This window comes from Saccopteryx leptura, chromosome 1 (assembly GCF_036850995.1).
Source record: "Saccopteryx leptura isolate mSacLep1 chromosome 1, mSacLep1_pri_phased_curated, whole genome shotgun sequence".
NCBI lineage: Eukaryota > Metazoa > Chordata > Mammalia > Chiroptera > Emballonuridae > Saccopteryx > Saccopteryx leptura.
In genome coordinates this window covers 361,123,126-361,133,095 of record NC_089503.1, presented here as the reverse complement: position 1 = coordinate 361,133,095, position 9,970 = coordinate 361,123,126, and positions in this window count along the sequence as shown.

Genomic DNA, 9,970 nt, shown 5'->3' with positions numbered 1-9,970 from the left:
CATTCCGTAACCCTAATCAATACTAAAAACAAACAAACAAAAAAATAAAAACTAGGCACAACTTCTTGATCATCCTGAGATATCAGATAACTCAGTAAGCTTAAATGTGCTGCCAAAATTCTATTCTTAAAAATATCCCAAAACCTGTAAGTTCCAAGCCATTCAAGCAGAGACGATTTTTGCAGTCTTTCTCCTTCCTTGAAGGAGTCAGTGATGAGGTAAAGTGAGATCATTCACATGTCAAGAAGCTTTTTAACTGTCTTAGCTGTAAAGTTGATTAATAGGCATCACATTGGACCTAATAGCACAGCAGATAACATAGCTTTCCAAAGTGTGTAAAAGCCTTCCCAGGGTATTAAGAAGATATCCTAGGTGTGAGAACAGGTGTTGGGCTTTGGTAGCAGTGTAGAATATCACATTTTAGCCTCAGGAGCAGGGGAGACTGGAAGCTCGGAAGGAGCATCTTCAAAACAGCAGGAGCCTTTGTGTATCTTCCCCCTCAGATTCGGGGTTTATGGAAAGCTCTGTGAACATGCAGTCTGGTCTTCTCTTGCCAGGTAGTGCTTCTCAGATGCAGGCATGCAGACTTGCCCGGAGCACTTGGGAAAGCCCACATTCCTGGGCCTGAGAGTCTGCATCTCTCAAAAGCTCAGGGGTGATGCTTCTGCTGCCGCAAGGACCCCTTTGGGCAGCTTTGTGCTGGTGTGCATCCTTGTAACCACTGTGATTCCTGAAACTGCCTCTCTTTCTCGGAGTTTTATTCTCTTCTTTCATACCAGTGAGACAGACAAACAGCTCTGGCAGCCACAGGACATGCAAAAACAACCCCTGTCCCTGGACCAAATACAGAAACAAAATGGACCATAAGGTCACAGTGCAGCACAGGGCTTCCTCACCTGGGTACCTGAGTATGAAAATTGAGTATCCCTGCAGTGGGAACACTTCTATCTCACCTTCTCCATGAGCTTCAACTGAGGCAGGTGACTTTGCCAATTAAATCCTTAGGGTGTTGTTTCACACTATCAAGAAAAGCCAAGGGGATTTGAAATAGAATACACATGGGGTCCAAATCAGATGGTCTCTCTGGATTTTAGTCAAGACATTCTTTGTTCTCCACTCAACTTTAGGTCACTTTTTTTTTTTTTTTTTTTTTTTTTTACAGAGACAGAGAAAGGGGTAGATAGGGACAGATAGAGAGGAACAGAGAGAGATGAGAAGCATCAATCATCAGTTTTTTGTTGCGACACCTTAGTTGTTCATTGATTGCTTTCTCATATGTGCCTTGACCGCAGGCCTTCAGCAGATCGAGTAACCCCTTGCCTGAGCCAGCGACCTTGGGTCCAAGCTGGTGAGCTTTTTGCTCAAGCTGGCAACCTCAAGGTCTCGAACCGAGGTCTTTCCACATCCCAGTCTGACGCTCTATCCACTGCGCCACCACCTGGTCAGGCTAGGTCACTATTGACCCAACTCTTAGCAAAGGTTTCTGTAACTGGTATATGATTAAATTATACAATCATCCCCTTAGTGTCATATTTTTAAAGGCATGTCTAAAGGAGCTTAGCATAAGACATCTGTGGAGCATTTGGGGTGTTGAACACACAATGTAATATACAAACGACATATTATAGAATTGTAAAATATATATATTTGCAATGCTTTTTGGCTCTTGTGACTGTAATGCCAGGGGCTGAGGCCAGCCAGGTCCACACTGAATTCAGGCAGACAGTTAAAAATCTGCGGAGCCAGAAAGGGTTGGGCCATTCTGTTTATTAACGCCTCACAACGGCGGACAAGCACACAGGCAGGGGAAACCGCCTCTCAGTCAAACAGACAGCAAGAATGGCCCCTCACAGTGGCAGGCAGGCAATCCACTGTTCGCAATCCTTCTAAATACAAGCACCATAGCCTTAAATAGGCCATACTCACGTGGTGCATCCATGCACTGACGCACCAATCAGGCAAAGTGCCTGCAGCAGGTACACCAGTGAGCAAGCCTAACCCAGCTGCCCCACATATACGTATACATATTTACATGTGTGTGTGTGTATATATATATATATATGCACTTCTTTTTAAAAATAGAAGTGTGAGGCAGCTTCAAAGCAAGAGTTTTAATCAATGCAAAGTAATATTAATAATAAATAAGATGTTATGGGGACACATTTTAGAATGAGAAAAAAACTTTTTTAGAGAGAAAAGATGTATTTTGAATAATAACCAACATTATATATCAGACAGCAGAGCAGAATTCACAGGAGATTGAGGAATGGTCAAAGAAAGGGAAAATCCTGTGGACTAGATTGTCTTACAAATCAAGAGAAACCCGTTTCAACTGAGTGTCCAATTCTGCCTGTCTGGTAGTCATAGAACATCAAGAATGAGACCTGGCCAATGGATGAAGAATGAGATATGGCCAATGGATGAAGAATGGGGCATGGTCAATGGATTTAACAAGGGGAAGGCCACTGGTAATTAGGTTCAGTGAGAGCAGTTGTAGCAGATTGGTGTGGAGCTCTGAGGAGTAACCAGCAAGAGGAAGCAGAAAGAATGAGGATATGTGTAACCCAATCAATACATTTGATTCTGAAAAGAAGGAGAGAGAGTACAAAGTATACTGGGATTAATACAGTTTTCCCATGTCCTGGGGGCACCTCTTGCGTCACAAGCAGAGGGAAGGGGGAGTGATGGGGAGGGGAGGTGAGATGCCAGGTCACTGTCAGGGAATTAAGGAAGTGAAACAGCTCAGCCACTTTTAATGTTGGTTCTCTTCTCTCCTTTCTAATCACACTTCTTTCCCTTCTCTAAGTCCTGGGGACACGAGCCCCAAAGCCCTGGCCATTCTGGGTACAGGAGGTGGGAGCCCGGGAGGTCTGCAATACAGACGAGACCTTAGTCTCATTAGATCAACGTCATCCTCCTCTACACCATTTTGTTCTCTTCTGTCCCCAAACCATGTTATAAACATATCCAATTTTCTCAATTCAATTCAAATCTCTTTGTGGGAGAAAAACATGTATGTCCAGCTTTGTACCTTCCTCTTTAGTAACAGCCGTAAAATGGCTCTCAGAAACAATTATTTAATAAATTATTTAATAAATTGAATAGAAATGCTACTTAGTATCTAACATCAATAACAATTTAAAATTTCATCATCCTTTCTAAGTTCTGATGCAAAAGTATCATAATTTCTGATTACCTCTTAAAAACTAAATTGGCATGTGTGTTTTCTGATGATCTCAGAAAAAAAAAAATAGCTAGCTTTGCAGAATTTAATTTGTAGATACTTTAGAAGCTTTATAATCGGATTTATTTAAATTAACCTTCAAATAAGTAACAAGTTATTGCTAGAATTTTTAATCATTCTTTTCATAGTCTATTAAATGTTAAACATTTCTTCTTTCCTCCTTTTCAGAACTATTTATTCCAAATCCATTGCCGAGCCATCCAGAATTTTTAAAACCTAGATTAATTTCAGGCATTACATAATGCAGCTAATGTTTCCAAGGTTTCATATTTCTAATGGCTCTTAAATGCCCCTGCAGAATCAGTAACATCCTTCCAAAGCTCCTTTCTCCTCTGCCCACTGATACTGAGCCTGTACTTAATATCCGTTAAACTAAACATAGTCAAATGGAAGTCCTGTGATTGAAAATGCATTTCTGCTGTTAGTATTTCTAATACACTATTTCAATTTCTATTCATTTAAGATCTGGTTACCTTCAAGTTTAATATCAGGTTTTGTGATGAATTCTGAGCCGCCAGAACTGACTCTTCAATGGTACACTGCTGCCCTCTGGCTTATGTTTCAAAACTTCCCTACAATGTAACAGTTTCTTCAGTAATCTCCTGTGTATGCCCAATAAATAGATATCCATTCTTTTTCAATAAACCATATATTGGAAGTTCTATAACAGTTCAACTTGTATGGTTACTAGTTAAAATTATACATCTCTTTCTTTTCCAGAAAAATTAATATGATCAGTTGGTCAGCTGATCATATTGATCTTAAAAGAAAAAAGCCTATAAAAGGAAAAAGAAAAAAACTCTGTTATCGCATTCTATATTCTCAAACAATTCTCCTTTTACCTTCATTTATACCTTCTCCCTTCAGGTAAGCTGCCTGTTCTTTAAAAAATCAACGTGCTTTCTCATCTATTATTCCTTAAGCATCCAGAGAGAAGTATCAAATCTTTTATGTGCTTGGTGAGTGCTGAGCTCTTGTCAAAGGATATTTTTGAAGATGAACAATATCATTTCAGTTCAAAATCCAAGGACTCTCAGAAATTTCACCAGGTATTCTTTATGTTAAAAAATTACGAAACTATTTAAGGCTTGATTTACTATTCTTCTCTGAGAAAAGTTCTGAACTAAATCCTGTTATGGTATGATATCTTTTTGATGAGACTTCTCTGGTCTGGATAGAGTAGCTGGCAGGTAGATGTTACCTGAACAATTCCACATCTGACTTGCTGAGATTTGTTTGTAGTCAAACATATTAACTAAAACTCAATGTAACTACATTAAATTGAACTGCATATTAGCAGTAAAGAAAGAGTCCAATTATTTAAGTATCTGTGTACATTTTGGTGCCCATAAGCCTTCAAATTGAAATGTAATGTGCAGCATAATCTTCTGTTTTGTACTCAGCTGTACCTGTATGGCGAATGGCTTTTTGGTAGAGCAGAAGGAGCAGGAGACTCACAAGGTGGAAGAAACCTGCATTTGATTCCCACTTCTCTCAGCCCAGTTTCTCTGGGGCTTATGTCTCTGACTTTGAACATAATCAGCATGCCATTCTCATGAAATTGTGGAGACCGTAGAATAAGGCAATGAATGAGGCAGCACCATTATGATGCATGCTCTGTGCAAGGAGCTTAATAAACCTCTGTTTGATCTAAATTACATGTAAACACTAAATTGTCCCTGCTTTTCTGATTCAGGAGTCCCTTTTTCCCCCTCTTCTCCCCTTATCAAAGTTGCTTGCTCTTTGTGTATCTTTCATAGACTCTTTTTCAGTCAGTTTTCTTTTTGCAAATGTTAGCTAATCTAAGCAGAAAATAAATGTAGTGAAAGATACTAGGTAATTCACAGAACCTAAGAAGATAAAATATCCAGGCTCGGAGGCTACCCTCGACTCCTCCTCCAGAGAGACCGTCAGCCACTGCCACTGCACAATAGTGCCTCCAGTGCCACCCAGGACCCTCGCTACCCCCGGACTCTTGTCACTGCTGCCTCCCTCGGGCTTAGCCAGATGGAGTCCCCAAAGGGTTAAGTGGGTGCGTCAGAATGGCAGTCTTTGCGGTAGCACCATGGCTGCAGGAGAAACACAAGTGATGTTCTGACTTCTACCTCGGGAGTCAGGGGACAAAAGTGGAATCCCACAAACATGAGAAGGCTATGGAAGAGTTTCACACAGCCGAAGAGCACGGCCATCTCGCCCTGCTCTTTGTTCTTTCTGATCCCCATCATGCTGATCAAATTGTGTTTACTAAGGAGTTTCTAGAAACAGAGAAGCTGAAGGCTAATATCAAACCACAAACTATTCTCTCAGCTGCCTCCCCCATCTTATTTCTCACGCTCTCTGGGTATATGAAGTGTGTCTAGGAGTATTATACTGTACAAGGATAGATTTATACAGCATATAGTTTGATTAATTAAACAGTTATTGAATTCTAGAACATCTTTAAGGAACAAAAAAATATAAATATAAATAAGATCTGTGCCCTTCATTCTTGGAAGCCTGCGTCCTAATTAGGAAATCTGTCATGAAAACCACTATTATAGGCAACATGAGAAGAGCTTTAGCAGGGACAATGCAAGGCACTGTGCACATATGTAATGTTTAGAGATACAAGTTCTAACACCTATAATAGAAAACCCCAGACCAGAGATACGGTTCGATAATACCTATATCACAAACATATTGGCAAGCCTGCTTTGTTATACAGGTGACTAGAGATATGTCAATAGACTGTTGTGTGATGCTGATAACTTCAGACTGCACTGTGTGCTTTCAATTTTCATTCATATTTAGTTTTTAGATCTTCCATTGCCTTCAATTCATTTCAAGCTTCATTGTTATTCAGAGACTCACTGTATAATGAAATTTTAGATCATAAAATGTCCTTGAAAATAGAAACTTCTTACCATGATACTAATGTTTTACTTCCCAGCCTTAAAATATTATAGTTTTTAATTTACATGTCTTATGTATACTCATTTAATAACCAACTTTAAATTCAGTAATCACATTTCCCCCTAAGCTTTGATTAGAACAATTATAGTGAATGAAAATAAGAAAGTAATTTCTGTAAAGAGATTCATAAAGCATCCTTTTTCAAGCCATAAAAGCAGCCTTCTAAGCAGTTGTGGGTTGGTGTGGGTTGGTGTGTGTGTGTGTGTGTGTGTGTGTGTGTGTGTGTGTTTTCCAGCATTAGGGCTTTTTGTTCTGCTTAAGATACACAGATCCAGAACTCTTTCATTGTCTGCGCACTGCCTTTGTCTTGATTATCCCTAGTACCACTAGTCCCAGCAGAAGACTCAGCACACGGAAGGTGCCTGATAAATGCTGCTGCGTGTCTGTCTGGCCCTCTTACCTACACTAAGAAGGCAGAAGCATTAGCAGAAAGTCCCCTCTAAAACAGAAACCAATAGCTGAATTTTTTCATTTACCCCAATTTTTCTTTAGCCCTAAACTCTCTTGGCCGATCCTTATTGTCTGCGTGCCTTAGAGAATAAGAATCACATCAGCACACACCTAAGGGAAATCTCCATGAAGACTGCCACGCCAGTGTATTATAAACTGATTGGTAACAAACACACGGCTGAATATTTTCTGTTGCCTCATGACTGCAAGCTGAACTGAAGAAAATAGGCCCATCATTCCCTCGAACTGGCATCCTGAATGTTGTGCGTTTTAAATAATAATAACCTGTATAAGGGGGAAAATAATAAAGGCTACAAACACTGTAATCAGCAGACTTTTTTTATTTAAATAACATCTTTAACCCATTGTGACAAAACCAAGCCAAAGCATGAGACATATTTCATAAAGGCTTATGGACCATGAACGGGTCTGGTCTCCAGAGCTCTGTTAGGGTGTGAGGCAGTTACAATTGTTTGCTTGTGTGGATCCCTCTAACTCCGAATCTCCTGTGTAGAAGTGGAAAGACTGAGAAGGTAGGCTTCCACTTCTTATGTCTTATTCTTTCATTCCCAAATCCCTCAAGTTTCCCACACACATGTGCACTCAGACATATCATTCATATATACCCATATGGTCACACTCAACCCGCGCAAGAAAGAATGTAAGTGTTGTCTCAAGTAACAGAGACAACACTTAAATCACTGTTCCTTAAAGGAGATAGAAGGTTGTTTCTCTCTCAGATAAAAGTCTAAATGTGGGCAAGTTGAGTTCTGCTGCACAATGCCTTGTGTGGCATTGTTACCCCGACTTGTGTGGCCTCCACTCCCAAGGGCCTTACTCCAGACACCTTATCTGAGGCCAGACAGCAGAAGGCGTAAAGGCACAAAGACGGGGAAAGGACCAGCGCGGAGCATCTGTCCTTTAAGGAGTTTTCCCAGAGCTTCCATACAGCTCCTCTACTTTGGCCTGAACCTAATGACATGGCCATACTCGGCCATGATGGAAGCTCAGAAATGTCACTTTTATTTTATATTTAAGTTGATTTGGGGGGGGGGGGAGGGGAGGCAGAGAGAGAGCGAGAGAGAGAGAAATACCAATTTGCTATTCCACTTATTAATGCACTCATTGGTTGATTCTTGTATGTGCCCTGCCTGACCAGGCATTGAACCCTCAAACTTGGCATACTGGGACATCGCTCTAACAAACCGCACCAACCAAGGAGGACAAAATGTCGCTTTTGTTTTTATTTTCATAGTGTTTTCCCAAATGACATATTTATGTGTTATTACTGAGAAGACAGAAGAGAATGAACATCGGCAAACAACTGGCAAGCTGCCATGGGGTTCCTCCCTCCCCTCCCTGCCTTGATGTAATGGGTGGGATCTCCTTCTCAGAGGTTTCAGGGAAGATTTCTTTCCTTCTTATAACACCTTACACTACCTTTCTCTCTACCTCTTAACCCACAAAGAACTTTATTCTTATGTATGCAAACACATTTCTGCTCAAAGGAGAAGCGAGGGGAGCAATTAGTGAAAAGCAACCAACTGTCACTATTTAAACTACTGAGTAGTTCCCTCTCATTTGCAGTTCCAATTTTCATGGTTTCTATCCGAGGGCAGCTACAGTCCAAAAATATTAAAATAAACAATTCATAAGTTTAAATTGTACAGCCCTGGCTGGTTGGCTCAGTGGTAGAGCGTTAGCCAGCATGCAGACATCCCAGTTTCAATTCCCAGTCAGGGCACACAGAAGAAGCAATCATCTGCTTCTCCACTCTTTTCCTTCCCCATTCTCTCTCTCTCTCCCTCTCTCTCTCTCTCTCTCTCTCTCTCTTTCCTTCCCTCTCATAGCCATGGCTCGATTGATTCGAGTACATCACCTGGGCACTGAGGATGGCATCATGAAGCCTATGCCTCAGCTGCTAAAAATAGCTTGGTTGCGAGCATTGGCCCCAGACAGGGGTTGCCAGGAAGATCCCAGTCAGGGTGCATACAGGAGCCTGTCTCTCTGTCTCCCCTCCTCTCACTTGGAAAAGAAGGGGGAAATAATTGTATGCCCTTTGAGTAGCGTGATGAAATCCCACACTGCCCAGGACATGATTCATCCCTTTGTCCATCATGACCATGCTGTCCATGATAACCACCCTTTAGTCACTCAGTAGCCGTGTGGGTTATTAGATCAACTGTCTCGACATCACAGTGTTCTTCACCCTTATTGTACTTTATAATGGCCCCAAAGCACAAGAGTAGAGATATTGGCAATTCAGATATGCCAAAGAGAAGCGTAAAGAGCTTCCTTTTAGTGAAAAGGCAAGTGTAGGAAAAAACATAGCATATATAGGGTTCAGTGCTATCTTCATTTCCAGGCACCCACTGGGGGGTCTTGGAACATAATTCCAAAGATAAGTAGGGACTACAGTACTACAAACTGGAGTAAGAGAATCTGAGCCAAATTCTAATCCCCTGCTTGTATGTTTGCTATCTAAATTGAGAACACAGTCAGTTTTAATTGAACACAAAATCTCCTGTTTGATCCTAAGCAGCAGAATAGGGTTTGCATTTGCTAGTAAGTGGATTTCAGATTTCTTCCCACAAGAAACTCAACCTGAGTGATAGTTACAGTATTATCTCATTCAAACAAAGGTCTGGAACACATATTCTCTGGCAAGATGCTAATCGCTGAGAGCATCAGAATCAGTCATTTAAATACAAACTTAAGCAGCAAACATAGCCTTAGTTAACTAGGTATTTCTTCTCACACTTCACAAAGCACCAGAGGTACCTTTGAAATCTCTAGTTTCTAAGAAGGGAGCAAAGCACACAGAGCTGACACGCCCCCCCCCCCCCACACACACACACCCATTCCACCTGTATTTCATGTACGGGGCTGCTAGATGAGGCACTGTTTTAAAGAAGATTGTGAGTATTTGACCTCACTGTGCCTCGCCCAAACTCTATTCCTTGTGGGCATTGTAGGCTGGAAGCCCCCAGGCCTTTCGGGAGCCAATGAAGAAGTGTGTAAAAATGGGAGGAACATATGGCGACTCTTCTGCTGAATTGTCATCATGACATATTTTTGCAAAACTTATTTAACTTATTTAGAAACATCACAACAATGCTTGCAAAATAGATCCTCAGTATGTCTTGATTAGTGAGATTATATTAGCAAGTATGTTCATCTCCCCGGCAGTCACAACCTCTCTGTATGATTAAAATTATTTCTTTTTTTAAAGTGATATAAATTTTGCTTTCTAATTCTTAAGACTTTTTTATTGTATGACTATATTTATTGCCTGAAAAAAAAAAAACCTAAATATTTCTATGT